Genomic DNA, 17,155 nt, shown 5'->3' with positions numbered 1-17,155 from the left:
CCTATGGAGTACTGCTGTGCAGTGTGGGATCCTTACCAGGTAGGATTAATGGAGTATACTGAGAAAGTGAAAGGAAAGGCAGCACATTTTGTATCAAGAAATAGGGGAGAGTGTCACAGACATGATAAAAGATATTTAAAAATAATAATAATAATAATAATAATAAAAGTGTTTTTCATTGCAGTCTGATCCTCTCGCTCAATTTCATTCACCAGTTTTCAACTTTCTCCTCCAAATGTGAAAATATTTTGTTGCTGCAGATCCACATAGGAAGAAACAATCACCATAATAAAATAAGGGAAATTGGAGCAGGGGCACTATTCTCTGTGCCCTCAGTGGCTCAAGATGGATAGGGCGTCTGCCATGTAAGCAGGAGATCCCGGGTTCGAGTCCCGGTCGGGGCACACATTTTCGACATGTCCCCAATGAAGTATATCAACGCCTGGTTGCAGCTAGAGTGTCCATTTAATTATAATTTCATTCTAGCAAAGCTGCACGGTCATCCACGGTAACTGTTCTTTCGGGAACAGATACTACCGTCATACATAGTTATTTGGAAATATTGCAATAAAATCGAACAGCCTACAATATATACTACCAGATAAGAGCAGTATATACATACAAGTGAAAGAATGTACACATGGTTATTGAGTGAGTTCTAAAACTTACTAGGCTGTATCAGTCTTAGGAAGGGCACTGTAGTCCTCTGATGTCAGTCACTAAAACAGTTCAGACACTGGTAGATAATGTGTCACTTGCATGGGGTGAGAAATATTCGATCATACAACAAGATAAGATATAGTTAAAGTGGTTAAAGTATTAAATTGTGTGCTATTAAGCAACATAAGAGTAAACTGCATACCTTCTGTAAGCAACACAATGCAAACACAAGCAACTATCTTGTATACTGTAGCTATATACGAGTTGGTGTCTAAAAGTAGTATACAGAGAAGTTGCAGCATTAGAAAATTGCAGTGAAATGCAGGAAGATCTGCAGCGGATAGGCACTCGGTGCAGGGAGTGGCAACTGACCCTTAACATAGACAAATGTAATGTATTGCGAATACATAGAAAGAAAGATCCTTTATTGTACAATTATATGATAGCGGAACAAACACTGGTAGCAGTTACTTCTGTAAAATATCTGGGAGTATGCATACGGAAGGATTTGAAGTGGAATGATCGTATAAAATTAATTGTCGGTAAGGTAAGTGCCAGGTTGACATTCACTGAGAGAGTCCTTAGAAAATGTAGTCCATCAACAAAAAAGGCGGCTTACAAAACACTCATTCGACCTATACTGCAGTATCGCTCATCAGTGTGGGATCCGTACCAGGTCGGGTTGACAGAGGAGATAGAGAAGATCCGAAGAAGAGCGGCGAGTTTCGTCACAGAGTTATTCGGTAAGCGTGATAGTGTTACGGAGATGTTTAGCAAACTCGAGTGGCAGACTCTGCAAGAGAGGCGCTCTGCATCGCGGTGTAGCTCGCTGTCCAGGTTTCGAGAGGGTGCGTTTCTGGATGAGGTATCGAATATATTGCTTCCCCCTACTTATACCTCGCGAGGAGATCAAGAATGTAAAATTAGAGAGATTCGAGGGCGCACAGAGGCTTTCCGGCAGTCGTTCTTCCCGCGAACCGTACGCGACTGGAACAGGAAAGGGAGGTAATGACAGTGGCACGTAAAGTGCCCTCCACCACACACCATCGGGTGGCTTGCGGAGTATAAATGTAGATGTAGATGTTGCCGAGGACAGGTATACAATTTTCTCTATGTTGTCTGATCACTAAAGTGCCCCTCTGTCATTGTGTGCCACGCATATAAGAATCCTATTCCAGATCACATATTAGCTCAATTTGACGAAATGAGTGGACCATCGTAAATAACCACATGTAATCTATTATGTCACAAATAATGACTCTATCCTATATCTAAAACTAGCTTAGTGACCGCTGCTGACCGTATGGCCTGCAAAGATTTTTTGTTTTGTTTTCATTTAATTGAACTTTTATGTTGTTCACAAATTACAACACCTTCTAAGTTTTTCGCACTAATTAAGGCCGTGTAAGTGTGGTCTTTTCTGCATGTACTTCCAACCAAAAAGAGATTCTTGTATCTGGAGTCCAAAGATTTTGTTAATCATGTCTTTTGTGTTCTTGTGGAGATATTTCCATAATAACTTTCATTCTCTAACAAATATTTCTTTATATCCAACCAAGACACAAAATGCCATTTTTTTTTAAATTTAGCTTTAAAATTTTTTTAATGTAACAAAATATTTTTTTAAAAATGTTCATCCCCTATTGTACTCCCTTAGGGGTTGAATTTCCAGAAACACTGAAACATGTATGTTTTTATTTCTAACTGAGAAGTCGAATACCAATTCTCACAGATGTAGTCTTAAGAATCCTTTAGAAATTCTTTAGTAATTATTTATTTTCAAAAAACTTCTACCCACTATTTCACACCCTTAAGTGTTTTTTCCTCTGTTTCACCCCATTAGGAGTGGAATTTCGGAAATTCCTTCTTAAACAATGCCTACAGCATAACAACCACACCCTCTCCAAACTTCAAGTTTCTCTCCTTAGCAGTTTGGGCTGGGCAATGATGAGTCAGTGAATCAGTTTGACTATTTCAACCCCTTAGGGGTTGAATGCCTAAAAACAGTGAAACACGTTTTTTCTTCTCTAATCGAGAAGCCAAACATCAATTTTCAAAAATTTAGCTTTAAAAATGCTTTCTCAATGAAATATTTTCTTGAAATGTTTCACCCCCTATTACATCCCCTTAGGGGATGAATTTCCAAAAACAGTGACATATGTACTTTTCTTTCTAACAAAGAAGCCAAATACAAATTTTCATTGATTTACGTTAAAAAATACGTGCACAATGAAATATTTCTGTAAAGCCTTTCATCTCCCATTTTACCCACATAGGGGCGGAATTTACATAAACAGTGAAATATGCTTTTTTTTTTTAATTCTAACTGAGAAGTCAATTTAAATTTTCATAGATTTTGTTTTAAAAATGATTCCATAATAAAATATCTCCACAAAAAATCTCATCACCTATCTCTTCCACCTAGGGGTTCAACTTCTGAAAACACTGAAACATGTATTTTTTTAAATTTATAACTGAGGGCTCAAATGTAGTAGTACTCTAATACTGATAAATCTTCAAAAAAAGCTTTCTCCCACTGTTTCGCTCTCATATGGTTAATTTTCCAAAAATACTGAAAAATGCATTACATTATTTCTGACCAAGAAACCAAATACCAATTTTTGTGGGTCTAGCTTCAAAATTACCTAAACAGCTACTTGAAAAAAAAACTTCACCCCCTATTTCACCCCTTTCGGGTTGGAATTTCGAAAAATCCCTTCTTAAATGATGCCTACAGTATAAGATCCACACTTTCTCCAAATTTCAAGTTTCTATCCTCAGCAGTTTGGGCTCTGCAATGATGCGTCAAATCAATCTGTCAGGACATCGCCTTTATATAAATGTACATCTGTACTCTGTAAACCACTGTGAAGTGTACAACAGAGGGTACATCCCATGGTACCAATTAGTACGGTTTCTCCTTGTTCCATTCACATATAGAAATATATTGTAGGCTCTTCAGTTTTATCGCAATAATCATTTGCAGTATTCAGGGGCCTGAGGACGGTGAACTGTTAACACTGAAATTAGTTGCACACAAATAAAACCAGTAAATACAGCTGTTGGTGTTACCCTTACTGCATAAGATAAATATCTGACAACTAAGGTGCATTGTTTGCCTTTAGGTCACTCTCCATCGTAGTTATTCTAGCCCGTGAAAAATTCTTATTGATCCAGTGAGCTACGAGGGTCACTCCAAAAGAAATGCACATTATTTTTGTAAAAATACAGTTTCCATTCTGCATGTGTGAAAGTCTTACAGTGTGTAGATACATCCTTCCTGCTTGTTTTCAAACTTAATTCAACCTGTTCCCATGAGTGGCGCCATCACAGCACGTCTTCAAGATGGCTGCTACACTTGACGTTCGTCAGAAGCAACGTGCTGTCATAGAATTCCTGTGCCGTGAAAACGAGACAGTGGGAAACATCCACAAGAGGTTGAAAAAGGTGTACGGAGATGCTTCTGTCGATCGCAGTACAGTTAGTCGGTGGGCGAGCAGGTTATGTGACGAAAGCGGGCACGGCAATATTGAGGATTGTCCTCGCAGCGGCAGGCCTCGTACTGCACACACTCCAGACAATGTGCATGGAGTTAACGAATTGGTGACTGCTGACAGACACATCACAGTGAACGAATTGTCACGCTACGTTGGGATAGGGGAAGGAAGTGTTTGCAGAATACTGAAAGTGTTGGTGTTAAAAAAGGTTTGCACCAGGTGGGTTCCCAGGATGTTGACAGTGGCTCACAAAGAAACAAGAAAAACGGTATGCAGCGAACTTTTGGAACAGTACGACAATGGTGGAGATGAATTTCTTGGAAGAATTGTAACAGGTGATGCAACATCATTTTTCACCAGAGACGAAGAGGCAATCAATGGAGTGGTATCATGCAAATTCAACCAAAAAAAAAAAATCAAAACCACACTTTCTGCTGAAATAGTTATGGCTACGGTGTTGTTCGATTCCGAACGACTATTGCTTGTGGACATTGTGCCAAGTGGAACCACCATAAATTCTGATGTGACGACACTGTAGAAACTTCAAGCTCGACTGATTTGTGTTTGACTACATCGTCAAAAGCAGGATGTTTTGCTGTTGCACGACAATGCACGGCCACATGTCAGTCAAAAAACCAGGGAAGCGATCACAAAACTCGGATGGACAACACTGAAACACCCGCCTTACAGTCCTGACCTGGTTCCATGTGACTATCATCTCTTTGGGAAACTGAAAGACTCTCTTCGTGGAACAAGGCTTGAAGATGACGACTTCCTCGTGCATGCTGCCAAACAGTGGCTCCAACAGGTCAGTCCAGAATTTTACCGTGCGGGTATACAGGCGCCGGTTCCAAGATGGGCGTAAGGCAGTTGAGAGGGATGGAAATTATGTGGAGAAATGAAAATATTGTTCCTGAACGATGTATCTACACACTGTAAAACTTTTAAACATGTAGAATAAAAGACGGATTGAGAAAAAAATAGTGTGCATTTCTTTTGGAGTGACCCTCATAATAGTTCATGTCAAATTTCCATTCAGAATTGCAAAACAACTGTCCCTGTGACATGGTAATCCTGCACCCTGGCAAATGAGAGGCTTATTCGTAAAACGTGGTAACTGACACTTTGGGCAAGAATGCGGTGTGTGATGTAGTATCTTTCATTCAGATTTAACTGCACAAGTAAGTTTTGAAAAGTCCTTACATATCACAGAAGAATACAGCTTGTTCTTTTCTGTTAGCCATAAACTGCTGCATGTACAAATGGCATGTGTGACAAACGGCTATTAGGAGGCTGCTTAACTTTGGAGGAACAATGAACGTAAACAATACTGCGAGCTCAGAACAGCTACTAAACATTGATTATGAGTTTGATGAATGATGAAGATCCAGATTACTGAGAGACAGAAGATGAAAGTGATGACAGCAGAAGTAACAAAGAAAATAACGTAAGAAATGTACACAATGGATGCCGTAACTTAATATGTTATACATGGTATGCAGAGGTGCAAGTCTCAAGGCAACCAAATTGGGTGATGTTCTGCCCTGTTTCCAATACATACCAGTAACTCATCATGCTTATTACAAGGCATTAAAAGTAGCTCAGAAATCCAAAGCAAATGATGCGGACAGCAAATTGAAATTTGAATGCCAGTATTGTTTTCAATATTTTTAATTACATTATATTGTCTAATTAATAAGCAGCCTTAAATTATCATCCACCAATTTTTAATGTCAAATTTTCCTGTGGTGCAAGTGAACGTTTTTCATACCGTGAATAAGATAGTATCTACACACCAGGAAATTGAAATAAGAACACCGTGAATTCATTGTCCCAGGAAGGGGAAACTTTATTGACACATTCCTGGGGTCAGATACATCACATGATCACACTGACAGAACCACAGGCACATAGACACAGGCAACAGAGCATGCACAATGTCGGCACTAGTACAGTGTATATCCACCTTTTGCAGCAATGCAGGCTGCTATTCTCCCATGGAGACGATCGTAGAGATGCTGGATGTAGTCCTGTGGAACGGCTTGCCATGCCATTTCCACCTGGCGCCTCAGTTGGACCAGCGTTCGTGCTGGACGTGCAGACCGCGTGAGATTACGCTTCATCCAGTCCCAAACATGCTCAATGGGGGACAGATCCAGAGATCTTGCTGGCCAGGTTAGTTGACTTACACCTTCTAGAGCACGTTGGGTGGCACGGGATACATGCGGACGTGCATTGTCCTGTTGGAACAGCAAGTTCCCTTGCCGGTCTAGGAATGGTAGAACGATGGGTTCGATGACGGTTTGGATGTACCGTGCACTATTCAGTGTCCCCTCGACGATCACCAGTGGTGTACGGCCAGTGTAGGAGATCGCTTCCCACACCATGATGCCGGGTGTTGGCCCTGTGTGCCTCGGTCGTATGCAGTCCCGATTGTGGCGCTCACCTGCACGGCGCCAAACACGCATACGACCGTCATTGGCACCGAGGCAGAAGCGACTCTCATCGCTGAAGACGACACGTCTCCATTCGTCCCTCCATTCACGCCTGTCGCGACACCACTGGAGGCGGGCTGCACGATGTTGGGGCGTGAGCGGAAGACGGCCTAACGGTGTGCGGGACCGTAGCCCAGCTTCACGGAGACGGTTGCGAATGGTCCTCGCCGATACCCCAGGAGCAACAGTGTCCCTAATTTGCTGGGAAGTGGCGGTGCGGTCCCCTACGGCACTGCGTAGGATCCTACGGTCTCGGCGTGCATCCGTGCGTCGCTGCGGTCCGGTCCCAGGTCGACGGGCACGTGCACCTTCCGCCGACAACTGGCGACAACATCGATGTACTGTGGAGACCTCACGCCCCACGTCTTGAGCAATTCGGTGGTACGTCCACCCGGCCTCCCGCATGCCCACTATACGCCCTCGCTCAAAGTCCGTCAACTGCACATACGGTTCACGTCCACGCTGTCACGGCATGCTACCAGTGTTAAAGACTGCGATGGAGCTCCGTATGCCACGGCAAACTGGCTGACACTGACGGCGGCTGTGCACAAATGCTGCGCAGCTAGCGCCATTCGACGGCCAACACCGCGGTTCCTGGTGTGTCCGCTGTGCCGTGCGTGTGATCATTGCTTGTACAGCCCTCTCGCAGTGTCCGGAGCAAGTATGGTGGGTCTGACACACCGGTGTCAATGTGTTCTTTTTTCCATTTCCAGGAGTGTACTTTCTACGACCTATTCTGAATAACATGATACCTGCTCCGGAAAAGCAGTGCAGCTCACGTAATACTAGGTACAAAAAGCTGATTGAAACGCAAAACTGGGAGCAATGAGATTTTTGAGGAAAGGGGAGAATATCAAAGGGATAGGCTAATGGGAAATGGTGGTGGCATACTTGCCGCAGTAAACAGGAAACTCAAAAGCACTGAGATAGAAACTGAAGCTGCATGTGATATTGTTTCGACAAGACGCAGTATCGGTGGTGGGCATAAAAATGGTAATCAGATCCCTCTACCACCCACCAGCCTAATGCAACAGAAAATATAAGAGAAAACCTCAGTTCACTTGCATTTAAGATCTCCAATCATACTGTAATCATCAGTGAAGACTTTAATCATCTGTCCATCACTTAGGTAAAGTACAGTTTTCTTAGTGAGTGGTGGGTGCGATACGACATCCTGTGAAACATTAATAAATGCTTTCTCAGAAAACTACCTAGAATAGATTGTTCAGAACCCCACTCGTGACGGAAATATATTGGATCTAATCGCAACAAAGAGACCTGACCTCTTTCAGGATGTCCATACGTAATGCAGTGGTGGCAACGATGATTACTTGGTACACAGTACAACTAAAATAAGTAGAAAGAAACATACACCGCACTGCGTAAATTAGATAAAAAAATCAGTAGTCATATCTCAATGAGGAATTTAAAACTTTCAATACAGGGCAGGATCGCGTAGGGGAACTATGGCTCACGTTTAAAAGAATAACTGACCATGCACTGGAGGCATATGTACCCAGTAGTTCTAACAATCGATAATTGTCGGGAACCTCCATAGTATATAGTCACTGTAAAGGAACTTATAAACCAACACAGGTTACTGCATAATAGATGCAAAACAAAGTGGAGGGCTATAGATACATATATGCTGAATGAAACACATTTAGCTGTGGAGAGGGCAATGCTTGAAGTCTTTAATGACGACCACAGCAGGATACTTTTAAATGACCTTGCACAAAACCCAAATAAATTCTGGTCATATGTAAAGGTTGTTAGTGGCACCAAAGTTAACATCCAGTCCCTAGCAAATGAGACAAATTAAAATTGATGGTAGAAAAACAAAAGATGAAATGCTTATTCCATTTTCAAATGTTCCTTTACAAAGGAAAACCAAATGTTCCTTTACAAAGGAATGCCCAGAAGAATTGGCCCAATTTAATGCTCATGCCACTGAAAAGATGAATGAAATAAGTATTAGTGTCAGTGGTGTTGGGAAAAAACTGAAATTGTTAAAATTGAACAGCGCTCCAACGCCTGATGGAATCCCTATAAGTTTCTGCACTGAATTTGCAGCTTCTATCTAAAATGTATTGTAGATCCCTGGAACATTACACCACACCCAGTAGTTGGAACAAAGCACAGGTCACACCCGTCTGCAAGAAGGGTAGTAGAAGCGATCCACAAAACTACCGTACAATATCGTTGACACAGATTTTTTTGCAGAATCTGAGAACATATTCTGAGCTGAAGCATAATAACGTATCTTGATCAGAATGACTTCCTCCATAATAATCCGCGTGGATTACAAAAACATCAATCGTGTAAAACCCAACTCATTTTGTCACATAATATACTGAAAGCTTTGGATCAAGGCAGTCGATACCTGCAGTACTTCTTTATTTCCAAAAAGCATTTGACTCAGTATATCTAAGTTTATTTTCAAAAGTCCAATCAGACGGGGTGTCAAGTGAAATTTGTGACAGGGTGGAGGACCTTTTGTAGGGAGGACGCAGCTTGTTATTTTGTACGGAGAGTCGTTGCCAGGTGTAGTTAAGTAACATCGAGTGTGCCCCAGGGAGGTGTGTTGGGACCCTTACTGTTAATGTCGTACATTAATGACCTGGTGAACAATATTAATAGTAAGCTCAGACTTTTTTCAGGTGACGCAGTTATCTATATTGAAGTACTGTCTGAAAGTAGCTTCATAAACATTAGGTCAGAATGTGATAAGATTTCAAGATTGTGTAAAGAATGGCGACTTGCTTTAGTTATTCAAAAAGTAAAATTGTGCACTTAACAAATCGAAAACATATGTAGTAACCTATGACTGTAATATCAGTGTGTCACAGTTAGAATCAGCCAACTCATACAAATAACTGGGTGTAAGACTTTGTAGGAATATGAAGTGGAACTATCACATAGGCTCAGTCGTCGATAAGGCAGGTGGTAGACTTTAGTTTGTTGGTAGAACACTGGAGAAAATCAATCAGTCTGCGAAAGAGACTGATTACAAATCACTTGTCCTACTCGTTCTAAAATATTGCTCAAGTGTGTGGGACCTGTACCAAATAGGACTAACAATACTGAGCATATACAGAGAAGGGCAGCACGAATGGTCACAGGTTTGTTTGACCTGTGGGAGACTGTCAAAGAAATGAAGAAGAAACGGAAGATAGATGTAAAACACTGAGAAAGTCTATTACCAAACTTCTAGAACCAGCTTTACACGATGACTCTAGCTAGATCCTATAACTCCCTATATATCCCAGATTATCAGATTATGAGTAAAAGTTATGTATTGGACCATCCTACATTTTTCACTATGGCACAGACATAAACATTAGGCTTCGTTACTGGTCAATTGTTTTTACCACAATCAGATTTTCTGCTTTCATGTTCATTGGCTTCACCAACACACAACTAAACTGTCATCTTGCCATCTGACCTAGACCTCGAGTTGCAATACAGATAAGCCTGGTACCACAGCCATCATCATTTATTTTATCATATACATGATATACAAAAAAGGATGAGGTGACTTACCGAACGAAAGTGCTGGCAGGTCGACATTCCCACGTGGAATGTTTCCCTCTATTATATTGACATGATATACAAATTGTCATATGGAAAGAGAGAGAGAGAGAGAGAGAGAGAGAGAGAGAGAGAGAGAGAGAGAGAGAGAGGGGGGGGGGGGGGAGCGCATGATTTATATTTTTAACAATTTAGGGAAACAACATTTTCTTAATCACACTTTGACATTTTCTTAACTAAACTTTGCATATTTTCTCCTCTTTTTACATGCAAAATAAAAAAAATTACAAGGTTTATACAAAAAAAGGGTAATAACATTTTCTTAATTACACTTTATAATTTTGTCTTCTTTTTACATGCAAGTTCAAAAAAAACGTAGGTTTATAGTCTACAAAAAAATCAAAAGATGAGCACAATCTGTTTAGATAGCAAAGAAATTCATCAACATTATAGAAACTTTGACCTAATAGTAGCCTCTTTAATTCTTTCTTAAATATATGTAAGTTTTGTATGTTTTTTATTTCAATCGGTAAAGCACTGAACAATATTTTGGGTAGATACATCACACTTGAATGTATGTTTCTATGGAAATCATGCCTGTTTCTGGTTTGATAGTTGTGTACTTCACTGTTCGGAGAAGATAATTCTTGATTTGACTTGAGGAAACAGACTGATTCATAGATGAATAAACTAGGGGGGTCAAAATTCACTTCTCCTTAAAGAGTCCTCTACATGGATCTCTGTAGGCAACACCCTTCACAATAAGAATAGCTCTCTTTTGGAGCGTAAAACAACTTTTTGTGAAACCTGTATTCCCCCCAAAATATAATATCATATCTCAAATTACTATATCTGTAAGAAGAAATAGGCATAGAGTACTCTCTCAAAACTGCAGGTTTCTTTAAATTTTCTTAATATATAACAATATTTACTTTTTTATTCAATAGTTCAACACATTTTTCCCATCTTAAGTTATTGTCCAGCCATATACCTTAAAATTTTGTAAAAGAAGTTTGTTGTATTAGACATTTCCCAATCTTTACTCTTATGTTATTTTTTACTTTGTTCCTTATGTGCTTAAACTTCATCCAAGTGTTTTTTTTTTTCATTTATGATAAAGTAATTTGCCTTGAACCATCCGGCTGCTTCATTCATTGCCAAAGTTATTTTTTCTTGTAGTTCAGCATCACTAACTCCCTTGATAAAATGGCTCATAAAGTCTGCAAAAAGTACTGATTCTGCTCTTGTTAGATGGTTAGGAAAATCATTAAAAAAAACTGTGAAGAGCAGAGGGCCCAGAACCGTAGAGTACACCACAGTTGACTTTCTGATACATTGAGTAATATTTTGTGCCATTATGTATTATTTCAACACTTCGATATCTGTTGCACAGATACGATTGACATCAGCTGTATGCTTTGCCGTGGACCATAACAATACAGTTTCTCTAGCAAAATACCTTGATAGTAACTTTAAATGTGACTGCCACTCACTTCACTCACGGCAATTTAAGCTATGCTATGTTATTTATGCTGTGTTATTGCTAATCGAAAGTTATAAGGTTCCTCTTTGGTGGATTATGTTGGGGGGCAAAAGCTTGTGGTTGGCTCACGGCATATTGGCTACTAAGCCATGCTTATCATCCCACTCCGTGGTCACCCAGCTTATTGCTTTAACACAGGGACGAAGATGTTGAGACTTAATGCGTGGCAGAAGTGATACGAAAATTGATGGAGAGCCGCAATAAGGGCCACGTACAGCAACTTCGCTCATTTTGTAGAAATAATAATAGGAAGAAGAAAGGCTCAACGCATAAGAAGAAACGCACAAAACCACACACGCGCAACACTATTTTCACGACGGCTACTTTGTTATAAGGGTGTGAATATTGTTACTAAGATTGTAGCTACGGTTGGGAACGAGTTATATTTTGCAACGGCCAGAAGTAACCCGAAGTTCACGCACCTGAAAAGAGCCGACTCTCCATACCAGAAGCAACATTAACAAACGGTTATCAAGTTGTATCTTCCGTCGAAAGAAAACATCACATTCAGCGTTTCTTATTGGCTACAGAACACTATCACCCATTGACCAACGATAACGAACTGGCAACGGCTGCACAAACCGGATGAGCCGCAAACAATGCAAGCGCATTTTAGTCAAAATTGAAAGTAAAACAAAATAGCTGTCTACAGACAACGACTAACAACTTAACCGATATTATTAACCAGCTATAGAAGTTTTATTTATTTTTTTACTTACTTGGGAGCAGCAAAAGTACTGGCTGGAGGGGTAAGTAAATTACCCCTCTCCCCCCCACCCGCAGTCGAGTCTAACTCTAGCCATCAGAGAGCAGAAGTCGGCAAAAATCGGAAGCTTTCGGCCAAACTGCATAATGTTTCAGCATCCGCCGCTGAATTTTGAGACCCTAAAATACTATAGCAGCAGGAACTCCTTTGTTGGACACGACTACTTTCATTTCATTCTACTTCCGCATGCAAGTTACTGTATGCTAAAATATTGATTTTCTTCACATCTTCGTGCGTAATATACGTCTGGGAAAGATGTGGCACCTCTACAATTTTGGCAATTGTCAGCGCTATTTGTTTTTATACTTGATCGTAGTTTCCAGAGTTCTGAAACCTCACGACATAATGAGATAAATTGTAATAAAGCAATGTTTCACTAAACATATGGGGAGAAACGTCAACACAAACTATGTCCGCCATCTTGTTAAACTTCCCGTCAAACAAAACGTCCCGCAAACACGCCATCCAAGATCTATGCTTGACAAACGCGCCCTACAGCACCGTACACGGTCAAATATTTGGCAAGCATAGTTAAGGTTGACAAAATGTTTGATCGTTTACGGTGGCCTTTAGCGATCACGTCTGTTCTGTTGTCCGCGATTATTTACAGAGCCGAACTTCCATGTAAAATAAAGCTTCACGCGTCTGGTTACGTTACAAATGAGTTAATGTATTACGTATTAGTCGTTAAGGATACAAAATCTATATGAATGAAAACGAAAACCCTTACCGTGTTGATTTTATTATTTTCGGATTATTCGTCCATATAATAATGTAAAAGTCAAAACGGTCTCCTAGTTTTTTAATTGTATAAACATTTTTACGGCTTATATGAAACCTACTCACATATTTCTAAACAATTGTCGTACAATGACACACATCAATTTTGTAGGTATCTTTAGTGGTATATGAGGACACTGTCGGCAAAATGGGTAGCCAATAGAGTTAGCACTCAAGGAATAATAAATCAAAACATCATGCATGATTATGAAATTATACCACATCAACAATTAACGTTTAGTAAGCGATCAACTGTTTTCCTGTCATTATTTTGTGGGACTGTAGACAAGATAAAGTTTAGTAAACGTTTGAAATTATGTTTATAGTGTGTCTAAGGTTGCAAGAAAATGTTTGGTAAAGATTGAAATTATGTTTCTAATTTGTACAAAGTTGCTTATTGCTCTCGTTATCAAATACGGGATAGTAACAAAAGTCAGTTTTTCACGCATGTCTATGTTTCTGACGTCATATCTTCTGAACTATGTGTCGTGCCGTTTGGCCACGATAACATGACGATTTCGATAGTGCTGCCAGAAGCGGAGAAAATCGGTACTACTTGGAAGAAATTCATTTGTCTCCGAGTGCTGCCGACGTCAAGCTGCCCCCAGACGCGAAGTATTTCGAAAGACGTATGGCCTAAGCACTTGCTGAGGTCAGATCACAAGGGCAACATAATTTCAGGAACTTCCTGCAAGTACTTATTTCTGCAGTGCAGTTTTCTTAAAATCCAGAGCAGGCGCGACTGTTGTTGGATTATTATTAATGAATAGAAATCGTGACGAAACATAAAAATGGAAAAAAATTGATTTTTTTTTAAAGATTACATACTTGTGTTACCAAGAAACACTATTCGTTTGACTAAAATCAGAGAACTGCACTTAGATTAAATACTTTGAAGATGTATGCAAATTTTGAACATCTCTCGTCTTATATACTGGGTGAGGCAGCTAAGTCATAACACCCGTTGTATCTCCCCAACCGTAATAGATACAAAGATGCCGTTTGGACAGTGAATTGCACGGACAGGATCTACTTGAATACATCACGTTTTATGTTTGTGCTATTTTTTATTACAGAGATATGAGGCCATCTTTGGTTTTTTTTATGGAACCCTATGTTAAATTTTAGCATAACATGATGGGCTTAGAAAGACGGTTTCAAATATGTGTATATCATAATATTTAGGCGAATAGTTTTTGAGACGAGCAAAGAAACAATTTTTAAAGAGAATGAAATAATATTCGGAAAAACTCCAGAACTACCGCGCGCTTTCTAGGTGACCAGACGGTAAACATAAAATGCTCTCTTCCTCACCTGACATAGTATTCCAATTACAAACAAGAGAGATGAAAATTTCTAACTTAAACATAGCGTAATTTTTCTGAGCGAGTTGTGTATGGTGCAAAAGCATACTGCGGGGATTTCACCGTACTGTTGAAAACTGAAGCCACTGAAGGTATTAATTACTGTCAGTCGTCTGGTAATCTCCTAGCTCCTTCCTTATTTCAAATAAACGAGAAAAAAAAAACCTCACGCGAGATTTGAACCAGCGGACCATAAACTGCAGTTGATTATCTGTTAGCTAACGATTTCGCTACAAATCCGTTAACCATTTGTGCCTCATCTGTATACAGTACAGTGCAACGAAAACTTTAAAGCCGATTACCTCTGTAAATTAATGAAAAACATTAAGAACAACCTATTTCTCGGCACTTCATAACCGTGTTCCACACACGTGTTTCACTACGCAACAGGAGGCAGCCTCAGCCATTTTCATACTGCTCGTTAACAACGCGTCAATCAGAGCTAACATTGCAGAGGCTGTAACTGCACACGATTTTTGAAATGAAACCTACGTAGCTAAAGCGTGATTAAGAAAAACCTTGATGGCTGTTAATACATTTGAATATCTTAAAGTTTCATTTAACGTAACTTAGCAATAATACATATCCTATGTATCTAATCGATAAGTAGGACCTATTTCCAAGAGCGTAACAACACCAGTGTACGTGTGCTACAGTTTTTGATCAATCATCGTGTTTGTGTTTGTTTAAATCAGGTTTGTTCTTATGATGAACGGAGTATAGTAAACGTGAGCTCTAAAATGCGTAACTGAAATGGCTATGAGCACTTGTTCAGTGGGAGAGATCATTTCACAGTAGCGAAGATGAAAAAGTGTGAGGATATTGAAGAATGGGATACAACCCGTCGGCTTTGATCAATGACGTCACACGTTACCACACATCTTGCATCGCAAAGATTTAAAAGCATAGACGAATGTTGACAAGCAAACGATTGAAGTACAGAGGCAACAGATCGGGGACTTGTATCATGTACATCCATATTTCGAACGTAATGTGACGAATATAGCTTTTTCTTACAGTAGAAAGCTCTAGTATAAAGCGATATATGTTATATTGGCATGGGACCTATGTTGATATATATACGAATGTTGCGTTTATCAGTTTTCTTCACCTTCGCTGGTTCTAGTGTCAACTGAAAAATAGGATACTAGTATATATATATATATATATATATATATATATATATATATATATATATATATATATGTGCTGTGCTACGGTCGCAGGTTCGAATGATTTCTCGGGCATGGATGATATATATATATATATATATATATATATACAAAGATGATGAGACTTACCAAACAAAAGCGCTGGCAGGTCGATAGACACACAAACATACAGTGTTTGTGTGTGTTCGTTTGCGTTTCTTTGTGTGTCTGTCGACCTGCCAGCGCTTTTGTTTGGTAAGTCTCATCATCTTTGTTTTTAGATATATTTTTCCCACGTGGGATGTTTCCCTCTATTATATATATATATATAAATTGAAGAATACGGTACTAGTACTAGCGAAGGCAATGAAGTACTATTATTTTTTTTCCTTTATTGTATTTCAGTTCCCCCTCGGGGCGGGCTGGCTGCAGCGTATGCGCCGTTCTTCAGCCGAAAGACATAGAACAAACAATATAAGGCATTTAAAAATAACACAAACGAGAAAACATGGTGTACATAGATATAAAAAAGGGGGAACATCATGGAAGACAATAGAAAAGAAAGGGGCGACGGTAAAAGGGAGATAAAAACTGTAAAAAGGTAGCACACACAAAAAAACCAGACACTGGTACAATTAAAAGAACACAAGGCGCAATATGACCGGAGCATAAAAGTATCGATGGATGGTATAGCACATAACAATCACTGACAGTAACAGTAAGTACAAGGCCAGCACACAATTAAATGGTTCAAATGGCTCTGAGCACTATGGGACTTATCATCTGAGGTCATCAGTCCCCTAGAACTTAGAACTACTTAAACCTAACTAACCTAAGGACATCACACACATCCATGCCCGAGGCAGGATTCGAACCTGCAACCGTAGCGGTTGCGCGGTTCCAGACTGATGCGCCTAGAATCGCTCGGCCACAACGACTGGCCAGCACACGATTAAAATCACACCTCTCGACGCACAGGAGAACAGCACTTAACACATGTTGTCAGGCGTTGTCGGTGGATCACGATAGCAAATATCCTTCAACTTTCCCCACAGAAAGAAATCCGGCGACGTCAGATCCGGTGAATGTGCAGGCCACGGTATGGTGCTTCAATGACCAATCCACCTGTCATGAAATATGCTATTCAGTACCGCCTCAACCGCACGCGAGCTATGTGCCGGACATCCATCATGTTGGAAGTACATCGCCATTCTGCCGTGCAGTGAAACATCTTGTAGTAACATCGGTAGAACGTTACGTAGGAAATCAGCATACATTGCACCATTTAGATTGCCATCGATAAAATGGGGGCCAATTATCATTCCTCCCATAATGCCGCACCACACATTAACGCGCCAAAGTCGCTGA

At 40.1% G+C, this 17,155-nt stretch overlaps 1 protein-coding gene across 1 annotated transcript in view; it reads right to left on the bottom strand.

Annotated features, from left to right (window-relative positions):
- Positions 1-12,475, bottom strand: part of LOC126213176 (uncharacterized) — a 207,369-nt gene extending 194,894 nt beyond the window's left edge. The window contains exon 1 of the mRNA XM_049940804.1: positions 12,446-12,475. The gene's annotated coding sequence lies outside the window, so the exon portion shown is untranslated. The remainder of the gene's footprint in view (positions 1-12,445) is intronic.
- Positions 12,476-17,155: the final 4,680 nt, after the last annotated feature.

Source organism: Schistocerca nitens, chromosome 11 (assembly GCF_023898315.1).
Source record: "Schistocerca nitens isolate TAMUIC-IGC-003100 chromosome 11, iqSchNite1.1, whole genome shotgun sequence".
NCBI lineage: Eukaryota > Metazoa > Arthropoda > Insecta > Orthoptera > Acrididae > Schistocerca > Schistocerca nitens.
This window is presented reverse-complemented; position numbering and strand designations above follow the sequence as displayed.